Source organism: Castor canadensis, chromosome 6, assembly GCF_047511655.1.
Source record: "Castor canadensis chromosome 6, mCasCan1.hap1v2, whole genome shotgun sequence".
Classification (NCBI taxonomy): domain Eukaryota; kingdom Metazoa; phylum Chordata; class Mammalia; order Rodentia; family Castoridae; genus Castor; species Castor canadensis.
In genome coordinates, this window is record NC_133391.1 from 9,844,385 (window position 1) to 9,858,051 (window position 13,667).

The following is a 13,667-nucleotide window of genomic DNA, read 5'->3' on the forward strand; positions in this document are numbered from 1 at the left end:
CAAATGTGATCATCATTTGTGGTGACAGTGATTTCCTGGAAGGTTTAATGTATAATTTCGGGGAGATTTAATGACAGGCAAAGTCAGGGTCATGAATTCTAAATGGGATGTAACAAGAAGTAATAGATATCTCATTTTAGACTCATTCCGTGGACATCTTATTTTTTCACACCACCATGGAGACATTTCTGGTTTCAGAAATTTCATCCATTCAGCAAACCCTTCCAAATATCCAGAAGACTTTTACCTAGCTAGTCTATTTTTAGTGTTTTTAAGTTGCTCATTTTTTGAGTCTCAGTGTGGAACTTATAATAAATGTCCACACAGTGTCTCCTTGACCTGGTTGCCTGGGAATCTTTTTGAAACAGCCATGAGTGAAGAGAGTTACAATATTTACAACGCTGTGTATGCTGTGACCCACACCCTTCATGAGATGCTACTTCATCAAATCCAAATGCAAATAATGGGAAAAAGAAAGTGGATGGTATTTTCCCCTTCTCAGGTAATGGCTTTTTCATTGGAAGGTACTTGACATCATGAGCGTCACTTTGTGAACTGATTTCATAGACAAACTAAGTAGTTTATGATACTTTCTCTGACAGCACATTAGAAAAGTATACATTTTTCACTTTATAGGAGATACCTATACCTGGGTAGATATGTTCTTGAATAGCAGGGTGTATGTCTCCAAAAATGTGTTTTGATTCCACATCAATGTTTTCTGTTTTTAATGGCTTCAATAATCTACATGGAAAATGTTTTCAATATGATAAAGCTATGATAAAGCCAGCATCTCACAAACAGTTTTTAAATAAGAAGAAAAAGAGAATGAAGTCTTCGAGTACCAAAGATCTGCTAGACACAATGGTGGGTATTTTATATCAGTGATTTGATTTAATTTCAGTTTAGGTGTTAATGAACCCATTTGCAATTTGAGTCTCTATATTCATTGAGAAAATACCTGTTAGGTTTTTCCAGGAAGTTAAAACTTATCTAATTCCCAGATTCACTCATTATAGTTAAGTGTGACATTGGTGTTTTCTGTTGAAACTGTCATTTTGATCCTCTGATCTGTGTCCAGAATTTGATATCATGATATTTTGGTTCTCTAGCTTTTCCTTTGTACTACATCGTTGTTGTACTTGTGTCAAGAAGCAGGATTAAGCCAATAAGGAGGTTTTCTCAGTTCAGATTTTCTGTCTTAGCCATGGAATCCACTTCATCTTTGGATGATGCATCTCTTTTAGCTGCACCCCTTTCTGAAGAACATTCCATTTAACAACCCTGCTGAAGACCAAGTGATGTTGGATGAGAAAAGGAAATTGGAGGCAGAGTATGACATTCTCAACTTTTGGAAATTTCCAGAAGGTCTTAGACATAATGTGAAAGTAGGAAAGTTTTCCCCATATGGTCTACATGGTCAACAATTATCTCTACATGAGGATCTGATAGAGTGGAACTCGGGAATTTAGAGGTGTGTTGGATCAAATCATAATGCTTTGAATTTCACACATCAGCAAGCAATACTTGTTCAGATTTAATATTCTTGATGTTGATTCATGATCCAGCAATGTTCATTTAATAACTTACAACTTGGAGATTTTTCTTATTAACTCAATCATTGGTGAGAAAGGAACACATTTGTTTACCAACAAGTTTCTGTGCTCATATTTTGCAATCCTAAAATACACATGATAGCTGTAACTCAGCTGTCCTTCACTGTGACAAAATGCATGAGAAAATCAACTTCTAAGGAAGAACAGTTTATTCAGCTAACAGTTTTGAAAGTTTCATTCTTGAACTTGGCCTGGTCCTTTAAGGTCTATGGCAAGGCACAGCATCATGGTTGGAGCAGGTAGCAAAGTAAGTACACACCTCATGGCAACAGAGGAACAAAGACAAACACAGAATTGTCCCTGGGGTACCAATATCATCTTTAACTGTGTACTTCTAATGACCAAATTTCCTCCCACTAGAACTAATGCTTAAAGTATCCATGCTTTCTAGAAAGCACCAGGGCTGGGGACCAAGCCTTTAACACATAAGCCATTGTGTCATATCATGGCCAGAATTTAATAATGTGCAATCAATTTGTAGGACTTGTGTAGAGAAAATTAATATTTCTTAATGATCCAATTCAGTAAAATACTGTAATTATTGAAATACTATGGAAATGTCTGAGCAACCACCAATACCTATCTGATTTTCCTCAGAATCCTCACTCTGTTTGCAGTGAGAGTTGTGGTCCTGGATTCTGGAAATCCCCTCAGGAGGGAAAGGCTCCCTGTTGTTTTGATTGCATCCCTTGCCCTGAGAATGAGATTTCTAATGGGACAGGTAAGTCTGTGACTTATGGAGAAACTCCCACCCATCCTTAATAGTTTCCATTATTCCTTGAAGGGGCAAATGCCCTACAAGTGGACTGCATAGGAAAGGTCTACCTACATCCAGTTGGCAAATGAAATGACACAAAATATCACATTGACCTTTGAAACAACACAGCCCATATACAATGATTTGCATATTTGATTCATTGCTATATTAATTGTATGCATTACTGTCTCAAGAAAACACCTTGCACCTCTCCTCTCTGCATAAGTTTGATCTCTATCATGGAATTTGGGAGAAATGTTATGCAAAAATGTCTTCCTATTTGTACCTCACAGTGAATACATGGTTCTTGGACATGTTTATTTTCTGAGTGATTGTCAAAATGCTTGACAAAGAACAAGTGTTAAGAAAATTTTTGTTTGATTTAAGAGATAGGTTTATCTATATTGTAAGAAATTCTTTGAGAGCTTCAGAGGGCATGCTTGGGTGCTCGTGGATCACACATATATACCATCTTCTTGAAAGCTGAGATCAGAGGATTACAGTTGGAGGCCAGCCCAAGCAAACAGTGTGTGAGACCCCATAGCAAAAACAACCAGATGAAAATGGACTGGAGCTGTTACCAAGTGGTAGAGTGCTTGCTTTGCAAGTGAAAAACCCTCAGTTTCTACCCCAACCCCTCCAAGGAAAACAAAAAACATTCCACATGTAAAAAGACATACAACTATAATGACATGAACTCAAACTAGCATAAATGGTCTACAATGAATACACAAAGACCTACTGGAAAAGTGTCATAAATTTGTACAGAGATACATGCACACTAATATTATGTTAGATGAGTGGGGGAAATGTCAACTAGATTTTTATGCTATGAATTTTTGTAATAATCACAAAACCTGAAAATGGTTCCATCTGGCAAAAACTCAGAGAAAGTTGGATGGACTGATGTAGAATAGAGATACAAATGAATAGGGAACATTTCAGGATGCCACAGTTATCATATTACATCCACAATGTCCAGATTTATGTTAAATACTACATGCTAGAAACACTTCTCCAACATGGTTTTCATTTCCTTTATGATTCATATGTAGCTTAGTTAAGCAGCATACTTGCATGATTTGAATTTCACTTTTAAATATATTGAGATTGACAACAGAGTGCAGATGCAATTAATTTGCATTTTTCATTCTTTATGACCATGGGGTTTAATGTAGATTCACTCTGCTGAGAAAAATTTCACTATAAAACAATGCCACTATCTTCAAGCTTATACATTAGCAAATACTCGTTTACACATACCACAGTTTAAAGAACAATTTAAACAAAGATTATAAAAATATGAAAATATTATTAATGGAATAATTATTAATTGGAATAAATACTCAGGCATCCAATTAGCAATGCCAGACATTGTATATAACAAGCACCTATCACAATCTAGAAAAGGAAAAGCAACCTAAAGACAAAGAAACAAGGGAACAAATACAAGAAGATATATTTAATGAGTTAACACAATAAAGGAAACTCAAAGTTAAGGTGTATTCTAATATAAATAAATATGGTTTATAACAAATCCTTAATAAGAATGTTCACCAAGAAATTGTAAATTTGTAACAGGACATCACTTGTGAAATTCTGCAGAATTATGTCATCATCATGGGTGAATGTGTTGTTGCATACCTGTAATCACAGTTACTCAGATGGCAGATGTAAGATGATGACGGTCTGAGGCCAGCCCATGCAAAGTTTGCATGGTACCCAATCTGAAAAACAAACTAAAAAAGAAATGGGCACAGAGGGAATGGAGCAAGTTCACATGGATATTAAGCAGAAAGCCCTTAGTTCAACCCCTTTGACTGGAAAAACAATCATAATAAAAGAATAAGAACTTCACTGACACATTTTTAAATATAAATAAAAATCACAAATCTCAGTCATTGAACTTAAAGACTGTCACAAGGGGGAACTGAACATCTCAAGGGTTAGAGTATCACAGGGATAGAGCCAACGCATGGGGGACTTGGTGTCCTGTGTTCAATCCCCAGCACCACATACAAATCTGCACGGTTGAATATATGTAGTAAGTATAAACCATAACTGAATCATCTACGGCTATTTTTATGATTGTCATGAACATCACTGGTGAAATTTATTAAAATTTCAAGAATTTAAAAATGCTCATTTTCTTAAACTCCTTCAGAGGATAAGAAGAATGGGGCAATAAAATTTATCTTATGAGAAGAGCTAAACTTGGTTCCAAATGTGTGAGAATATTGAAGAGAAGAAGTATATTGGACATTTTCCTTTTTGAACTAAATTCATATCTCCTGTTCAAGGTATTTTAAGGGAACTTCAAATGACCAGACTTGGTATATGCAATAGAATTCAATTATATCTCAACTAGTTTTGATTTAAACTAGTTTCTTCAAACAGATATAATAATATCACCAACGCTAGAAAAATGTATAATTAAATTCCACACCCATTTGTATCTTAAAATGAATAGTAATAGAACTGGTCTTACTAAATAAGCAGGTGTCAATTCTCTTAATCCCATAAAAGGTATTTATAAAATCCCAAAAACAGCTTCACGTTTTGGGGTCCAATGTTGAAAAACAATGAGACAAAAATGCTCAATATAACAATTTCCATTACACATTGCGCTGAGATCAGTAAAAGAAATGAACACATTTTTATTCATTGATTTATTTGTGGATTAATTGATTGATTAATGGTTCCAGGGTCAAAACTGGAAACCTTGGTCTTGCTAGGCAAGTGTTCTACCATTTGAACCATACTCACAGTCCTTTTTTGCTTCAGTTAATTTGTAGATAGATACATGCTTTTTGCCTTGCACTGTGATGGGCGTAAACAGCAGCCCACAAAGCTGAGAACACAGGTGCCAACACCACTCCAAGCTTATTTATTGACATGGAATCTTAGTTTTTCCCCAGGCTGGCCCTGAAATGCAGTCCACCCTATCTTTATCTCCTGAGTAGCTTGGATTGAAGTTTTGGTACCATGCACCAAGCATAAAGGTATTTTTCAAGAATAGAACACATAACATGAATATGATCATATGGTATTGCTTTCTATAAAATTGAAGTAAATTGTGAAATTAATCATTGAATTTACTTATGATGGAATATGAGGTTCATGTATATGAATGTATTATATTCTGCAAAGCAGTTATAAGTTATAAGTGAATTTTTTAAAATAATGACATTTAGTATGTCTTAATGGATATACAACTGAGGGATAAATACCATTATTGTTTTGAAAGACCCTTGACATTAACAAAACAAATGTAGAAAAATAACAAATAGACTGGAGTTAGTGCAGGATTAAATATGATTATGAAAAGACAAACTCATACTCGAATCCTACAAACAGATGTATTGATTCAGTGGAAGTGTACTCTAAACTACAATAAACATGTGGTGAAAATTACAATGAGTTGCAGTAAAAAAGTGTCATTGATCACCTCTATTTCCTGGAATTTATCAATTATCTATGTCATAATAAAAGGGAACATAATTCTAAGTAAATTTTGAGGCTTTGGTGAATAAAACTGGGTCTAGTTTACAGAGGTTTAATTTGTTGAAGTGGCATAACTTGAGTGTTTTTTGAGAATTAGAAAATGGTGTCATGAATATGTCAGATAAGTCAAGGAAGTTAAAGTAACTTTGTGCTACAATAACAAAAATGGGAAGTGGTTGATTGGAAATATTTGCTGTGTAGAATTCATTTTTATCTAAAGCAACAAAAGAGGAAAATTTTACCATTGTGCTGTCGGGGAGGTGTGAAAACTGAACCTTGACTAGGGGTAACCTGCACTCCTCACCAGACATGGATCAGTGTGTGAAGTGTGCAGATCATCAGAATGCCAACTAAGACCAAAACCACTGCCTCCAAAAATCTGTGACCTTTCTGGGTTATGAAGATCCCTTGGGTTTGGCTCTGGCCTGCATGGCTCTGATCTTCTCTGTACTCACAGCTGCTGTTTTCGGGGTCTTCATGAAACACCATGACACTCTCATTGTCAAGGCCAATAACAGGGCTCTCACCAACATCCTGCTCATCTCCCTCACCTTCTGTTTTCTCTGTTCCTTGCTCTTCATTGGCCGTCCTGGCATGGCCACCTGCATCCTCCAGCAGACCACATTTGGAATTGTGTTCACAGTGGTTACTTCCACTGTCATAGCCAAAACTCTCAAAGTGATTCTGTCTTTTAATATCACGTCCCCAGGGAAAAGGATGAGGTGGTTGTTGGTATCAAGGACAACTAACTACCTTATTCCCATCTGCACACTGATCCAACTGACTGCCTGTGGAATCTCGCTTGGAAACTCTACACCCTTCATTGACACAGACACAAACTCAGAACATGGCCATATCATCATAGTGTGTAACAAGGGATCAGCTGTGGCATTTTACTGCATCCTGAGATACCTAATTTTCCTGGCCTTGGGGAGCTTCACTGTGGCTTTCCTGGCAAGGAACCTTCCTGACACATTCAATGAAGCCAAGTTCCTGACGTTCAGCATGCTGGAGTTCTGTAGTGTCTGGGTCACCTTCCTCCCTATCTACCACAGCAAAAAGGGGAAGGTCATGGTGGTCGTGGAGGTCTTCTCCATCTTGGCCTCCAGTGCAGGAATCCTAGGCTTCATCTTTGCTCCCAAATGCTACATTATTTTGTTAAGGACAGAGAGGAACATTCTGTATGGCTTCAAAAAATCAACAAATGAAAAAATGAAGTTGCTCCATTCTAGCAATTAGATACGAGGTTAAAACACGTGCTTTACTCTAGTGTACTGAAAACCCATGCTACATCTTCTAACAGGGTTAGAATTTCCATACTTTGCATTTCTCTCATTTTCAACATTTGATTGCATTGTGATTTTGTTATTTATTTTGTCTCATTGGTTCTGCAGTCAACTCTGCAAATATTACTGGCTTCTACTTCTTATCTCCACAATGATGTTTTCTGCCTTTTGGTATTTATATTTATTTTTCTCAAATTTTAGAATATATGAAATTCAATGACCTGTGTTTGGCATTCCCTTGATATAGTTCCTTGATTTTTTGGCAATAGTGGAAAATTCCATGCCTGGTGTTTCCAGGCGATCACTCTATGAAGTGAGCCACACCACTATCCCTTTTTGCATTTGTTATTTTTGAGATACAGTATTGCTTTGTGCCTGGGCTGGCCTGGTCTTCCATTCTCCTATTATTAGTGCCTCTCTGCATAGTGAGGAAAACAGGCACATTCTGCCTCTAAAAGGAAAATGCTTCAAGTAGCAATCAATGTGGCAACCACAGAGTTTTTGCTTAATGAAACACTGCCACATTCAATAAATTAGTTCTGTGAACACAGCATAGAGGCCTGTACTGAGCAATGAGAAATATGGTTGTCTAAAAGGGAAATGCAGGAAGGACCGTCTTGTTTGGAAGGTTAGCTCACCTGGAAATTGGCCACTGAGAAGACTGAATTCCTACCTTCCCCTAGGGATACTGGAGCAGTGGCCATGATTCTTCTTGATTAGGGTTTGCTGTTTTCCCGTGGTTAGTATCTGTCATGTGTGACTGCCTCTGCAGAAAAGCTTTCTTTCCTGGTGTGGAGCTGGGAGGTGGTCCCAGTGTCTTGAGCACTGTAGTTGAATATATGATTCCTGAGCCACATCCCCCAGTACAGTGATGACAAAATACACCACAATCAAGTCATATCCAGTCTCCCAAAATTTTGTGAATACTTCTACTGAATGTACACAGAACACTAGTTTTCTAGCTAAAAACTTGGCTTCTGGTGTCAAAACCAGGACTCTTAACCCAATTTGCACTTGGGACATGGAGTCAACAGAGAATGCAGTCACACACAAACACACACACACAAAATTAATAGTTACAGAGGTTAAGAAGTCCCAAATGTACCTATCACCAGAAAGTTTGAAACCCAGGTGAGCACATGGTATAAAATCCAGTCCAAAAACTCGCTCAAGATCCAATAACAAGGTAGAATCGAAGATAGCAACTAGAGGAAGGAAGCAGGCAGTGTGGAATGATGGGAAGATGAAAAAAGGATGGAAACCATTCTCCCCCATAAAATAAATTAGTACAGGATTCAGATGGAAATGAAGAAAACAGATACCTAGTTCAAGACTCCAACAACACAAAGATAGACTATCCCAAATAACCTAATGAAGCCCACAAGAACACCCTGAAGGAAAAAATCCTGTAAGAAATCACTGAGAATTTCATGGAGATGTTACTAGATATGGTCAACCAAAACAACAGGAGGCACTCAAGAAATTCCAAGATACAAAAAATAAAGAAGACACAAAAACAAATAAATGAACACACAGGAGCCCTAAAGAAATACCAAAGTGAAACAGATGATACCATAAATAGAGAGATAAATGAGTTAAGGAAGAAAATAGACAATATTAGAGCAAGTGATCCATGATAAGGAAAAGCTCAGAAAAGAATTAAACAGAAATACAAAACAAAACGGAAGGCCATTCCAGGAGAATAGAACAAGCAGAAGACAATCTCAGAACTTGAAGATGAAATGGAAATTAAGGAAAAACTGAAGAGCTATTACTCAAACAACTCAAGACCTGTGAAAGGAATATGCAAGAACTCACGACTCCAACAAAAGACCAACTCTGAGAATCATGGGCATTGAAGAAGGAGAAGAGGTGCAAGCAACAGGAATTCATAATATAGTCAACAAAATAGTAATAGAAAATTTCCCAAATCTAGAGAAAACTATGCCCATTCAGGTTACAGGAGGCCTCCAGGACACCGAATAGACTTGACCAAAAAAGAACTACCCCATGACATATTATCATTAAAACAACAAGCACAGAGAATAGAGAAAGAATATTGAAGGCTGTAAGAGGAAAAACAAATAACATACAAAGGTGAACCTATCAAAATCACAGGAGATTTCTCAATGGAAACCTTAAAAGCAATGAGCATGGAGTGAGGTATTCCAGGAATTTAATGAAGATACTTCAAGCCTAGGATATGATACCCCCACAAAGCTATCATTCAAAATAGGTGGAACAATAAAAGTCTTCCATGATAAGCAGAACCTCAAGCAATATATGACCACCGAGCCACCACTACAAAAGATTCAAAGATCTGCACACAAAAAATGAAGGCAAACAAAAATATGGGAGGACAGGCAGTACCAAACCAGCAATGTGTTGCTTACAGGAGACCCATCTCATCAACAGAAAGAAGCACTGGCTTAGGGTGAAAGGCTGGAAGAAGATTTACCAAGCCAATAGCCACCAAAGACAGGCAGGAGCAGCAACACTTATCTCAGACAAAATATACTTCAAACTAACATTAATCAAATGAGATAAAGAAGGACATTCCATAAAAATAATAGGGGAAATACACCAAAAGAAAATAACAATTATCAACCTATATGCACCCAACATCAATGCACCCAATTTCATCAAACATACTCTGAAGGTCCTAAAACATATATAAACTCCAACACAGTGGTAGTCGGAGACTTTAGTACCACACTATCACCAATAGATAGGTCATCAAAACAAAAAAAATCAATAAGGAAATCCTAGATCTAAATCACACCATAGATCAAAAGGAGCTAGCTATTGTCTACAGAATATTTCATCCAACTTCTGCACAATATACATTCTTCTCAGCAGCCCATGGAACGTTCTCTAAAATTGATCATATCTTAAGGTGCAAAGCAAACCTCAGCAAATATAAGAAAACAGAAATAATACCATGCATTCTATCTGATCACAATGCATTAAAATTAGAAATCAACAACAAAAGCAAAAGTAAAAGCATGCAAACATCTGGAAACTGAACAACACATTGCTCAACAATCAGTGGGTCATTGATGAAATAAAAGAGGAAATTGAGAGGTTCCTGGAAGTTAATGAAAATGAAAACATTATCTATCAGAGCCTATGGGACACAACAAAGGCAGTCCTCAGTGGAAAGTTTATAGCCATGAGTGCATATATTAAAAGGAAAGAAATATATTAAATCAATAACCTAATGCTACATCTCAAACTCCTAGAAAAACAAGAACAAGCAAATCCCAAAACAAGCAGAAGGAGAGAAAAAATTAAAATAAGGGACGAAATCAATGAAATAGAAATTTAAAAAAATGCAAAGAATCAATGACACAAAAAGTTGGTTCCTTGAAAAAATTAAATAAGATTGCCAGACCCCTGGCAAACCTGTGAACAATGAGGAGAGAAAAAACCCAAATCAGTAAAATCAGAAATGCAAATGATGAGATAACAACAAACACCAAGGAAATCACCAGAAACTGCTTTAAGAACCTATATTTTAATAAATTTGAAAATCCTCAAGAAATGGATAGATTTCTAGATAATTATGATCATCCAAAATTGAGCCAAATGGACATTAATTACCTGAATAGATCTATAACACAAACTAAAATTGAAGCAGCAATAAATAGTCTCCCAAAAAAGAAAAGTCCAGGACCTGATGGATTCTTTGCTGAATTCTATCAGACCTCTGAGGAAGAACGAATACCAATCCTCCTTCAAGTGTTCCATGAAATAGAAAGGGAAGTAACACTGCCTAACTCATTTTATGAAGCCAGTATTACTCTCAACCCAAAACCACACAAAGACACCTCCAAAGAGGAGAACTATAGGCCAATATCCTTAATGAACATCAATGCAAAAATCTTCAATAAAATAATGGCAAACTGAATCCAACAAGACACAAGAAAGATCATTCTTCATGACCAAGTTGGCTTCATCCCATGGATGCAGAGGTGGTTCAACATACGCAAACCTATAAATGTAATACAGCAAAGACAAAAACCACTTGATCATCTCAATACATGCACAAAAAGCCTTCAACAAGATCCAACACCACTTCATGATAAATGCTCTAAGAAAACTAGGAATAGAAGGAAAGTACCTCAACATTGTAAGGGCTATATATGACAAACCTATAGCCAACATCACACTTAATGGTGAAAAACTGAAACCATTTCCCCTAAAATCAGGAACGAGACAAGGGTGCCCACTATCCCCACTCCTCTTCAACATAGTACTGGAATTACAAGCCAGAGCAATTAGGCAAGAAGAAGAAATAAAAGGAATACAAATAGATAAAGGAACTGTCAAAATATCCCTATTTGAAGATGATATGATCCTATATCTTAAAGACCCAAAAAACTTTACCCAAAAACTCCTAAACACCATAAACAGCTACAGCAAGGTGGCAGGATACAAAATCAACTTACAAAAATCATTAGCTGTCCTATACACCAATAATGAAAAAACTGAGAAGGAATATATGAAAACAAATTCATTTACAATAGCCTCAAAAAAATCAAATATCTAGGCATAAACTTAACAATGGAGTGAATGACCTCTACAAGGAGAACTACAAATCCCTGGAGAAAGAGATCGAGGAAGGCTACAGAAGGTCAAAGATCTCCCAAGGTCATGGACTGTTAGAATCAACATAGTAAAAATGGCTGTACTACCAAAAGTAATCTGCATGTTCAATGCAATTCCCATCAAAATTTCAATGACTTTCATCACAGAGATTAAAAAATCTACCCTAAAATTCATTTGGAAACACAAGAGACCACAAATAGCCAAGGCAATACTCAGGAAAAAGGCAATGCTGGAGGTATCACAATACCAGACTTCATACTATATTACAAAGCAATAGCAATAAAAACAGCATGGTACTGGCACAAAAACAGACATGAAGACCAGTGGAACAGAATAGAGGACCCGGATATGAATCCACACATCTATGCTCACCTTATTTTGTACACAGGCACCAAAAATATACGATGTAGAAAACACAGCTTCTTCAACAAATGTTGTTGGGAAAAGTGGTTATTTATCTGTAAAAAACTGAAACTAGATCCATGTTTGTCACCCTATGCTAGTGTCAACCCAAAATAGATCAAGGACCTTAATATTAGACCTGAAACTCTGATGTTAGTACAAGAAAAACAGGAAACACCCTGGAAGTAATAGGTATAGACAAGGACTTCCTCAATAGAACCCCAGCAGCTCAGCAACTAAGGTAAAGGATGGACAAATGGAAGTACATAAAATTAAAAAGCTTCTGCACAAACGAAGACAAGGTCTCTAAACAGAAGAGACCACTCACAGACAAAGGACTGATAACCAGAATATACAGGGAATTTAAGAAATGAAACAATCCTAAAATCAATGAACCCATAAAGAAATGGGCAAGTGAACTAAACAGAACCTTCTCAAAAGAAGAAATTCAAATGGCCCTGGTTTGGGGCTAAACTTTGTAGCTGTAGTTCTCACTCATATTCACTCATCTGCACAGGTGAGCTTCATGATGGACATAGGCTCAGGCAGGGCCTTGGCTTCAAGATTCTCCTCCCTGTGCTCACAGTGGGGTCACCCCAGGCTCTTCTCTCAAGGCTGAGCTGCTGGGGGCCCAGAATTTGGGCATGAATACAACTTTTGAGCCCAGAGCCAGCAAGGCCTGCCTGGCCCACAATAGTCAGTCACCAGCCACTGTAGACAGGCAGCACATCCTTGGTTGGACACAGGTTAATGACAAGTGCCCAAGTGGTGTCACAGTGTGGAGGGGACAACGTGTGCAGGCCTTGAGAAGTTCTCATGTGTGTCCATTCTTTCTAGCCTGCCCTTGGCATGTGCCAAAGATCCACAAGGACAGGGCCCGCTTGACTGCTCCTGCACTCTAGCCAGAGGTGATCGAGCGGTCATCAGAGTCCCCAGCCCAGCCTTGGCCTCCCTGGATCCAAAGGGCACACTCACAGTCCTGTCTTTCCTGCTGTTGGCGTCCCTGTGTGGGGTCATGTCCACGTTCTCAGCACCCACGGTAGCCAGGTGCAGAGTGATGGGCACTGTAATGAATGATTGATGTGTGTGGTCAGATTCCTAGCAAGGAGAGAGGCTACTTTCCAGACCCTGAAACAAAGTGAGAGAGAGGACGGGTAAAGGAGAGGAGGGTGGCACCCAAGGCTGGCCTAGGAGCTGGGGACGGTGGCTCACAGCTGTAATCCTAGCTACTTGGGAGACTGAGATCAAGGGGATTGTGGTTGGAAGCCAGACCAGGCAAATACTTCTCGAGACCCCATCTCACCCTCTACCTGGGCACCGTGGCATGTCTATCATTCCAGGCTATGTGGGAAGCTCAGATTGAGAGGATCATGGTTCCAGGCCAGTGAGACCTTATCTCAACAGAAAAGAGTTGAATGTATTTATTCATGCTTGTCATTCCAGCTAGAGTGAGAAAAAAAAAATACCCAGAGCAAAAAGGACTGGAGATGT

General features: G+C 37.9%; 1 pseudogene; it reads left to right on the forward strand.

Annotated features, from left to right (window-relative positions):
* Positions 1-370: 370 nt before the first annotated feature.
* On the forward strand, positions 371-7,116 carry LOC141424265 (vomeronasal type-2 receptor 116-like; annotated as a pseudogene).
* Positions 7,117-13,667: the final 6,551 nt, after the last annotated feature.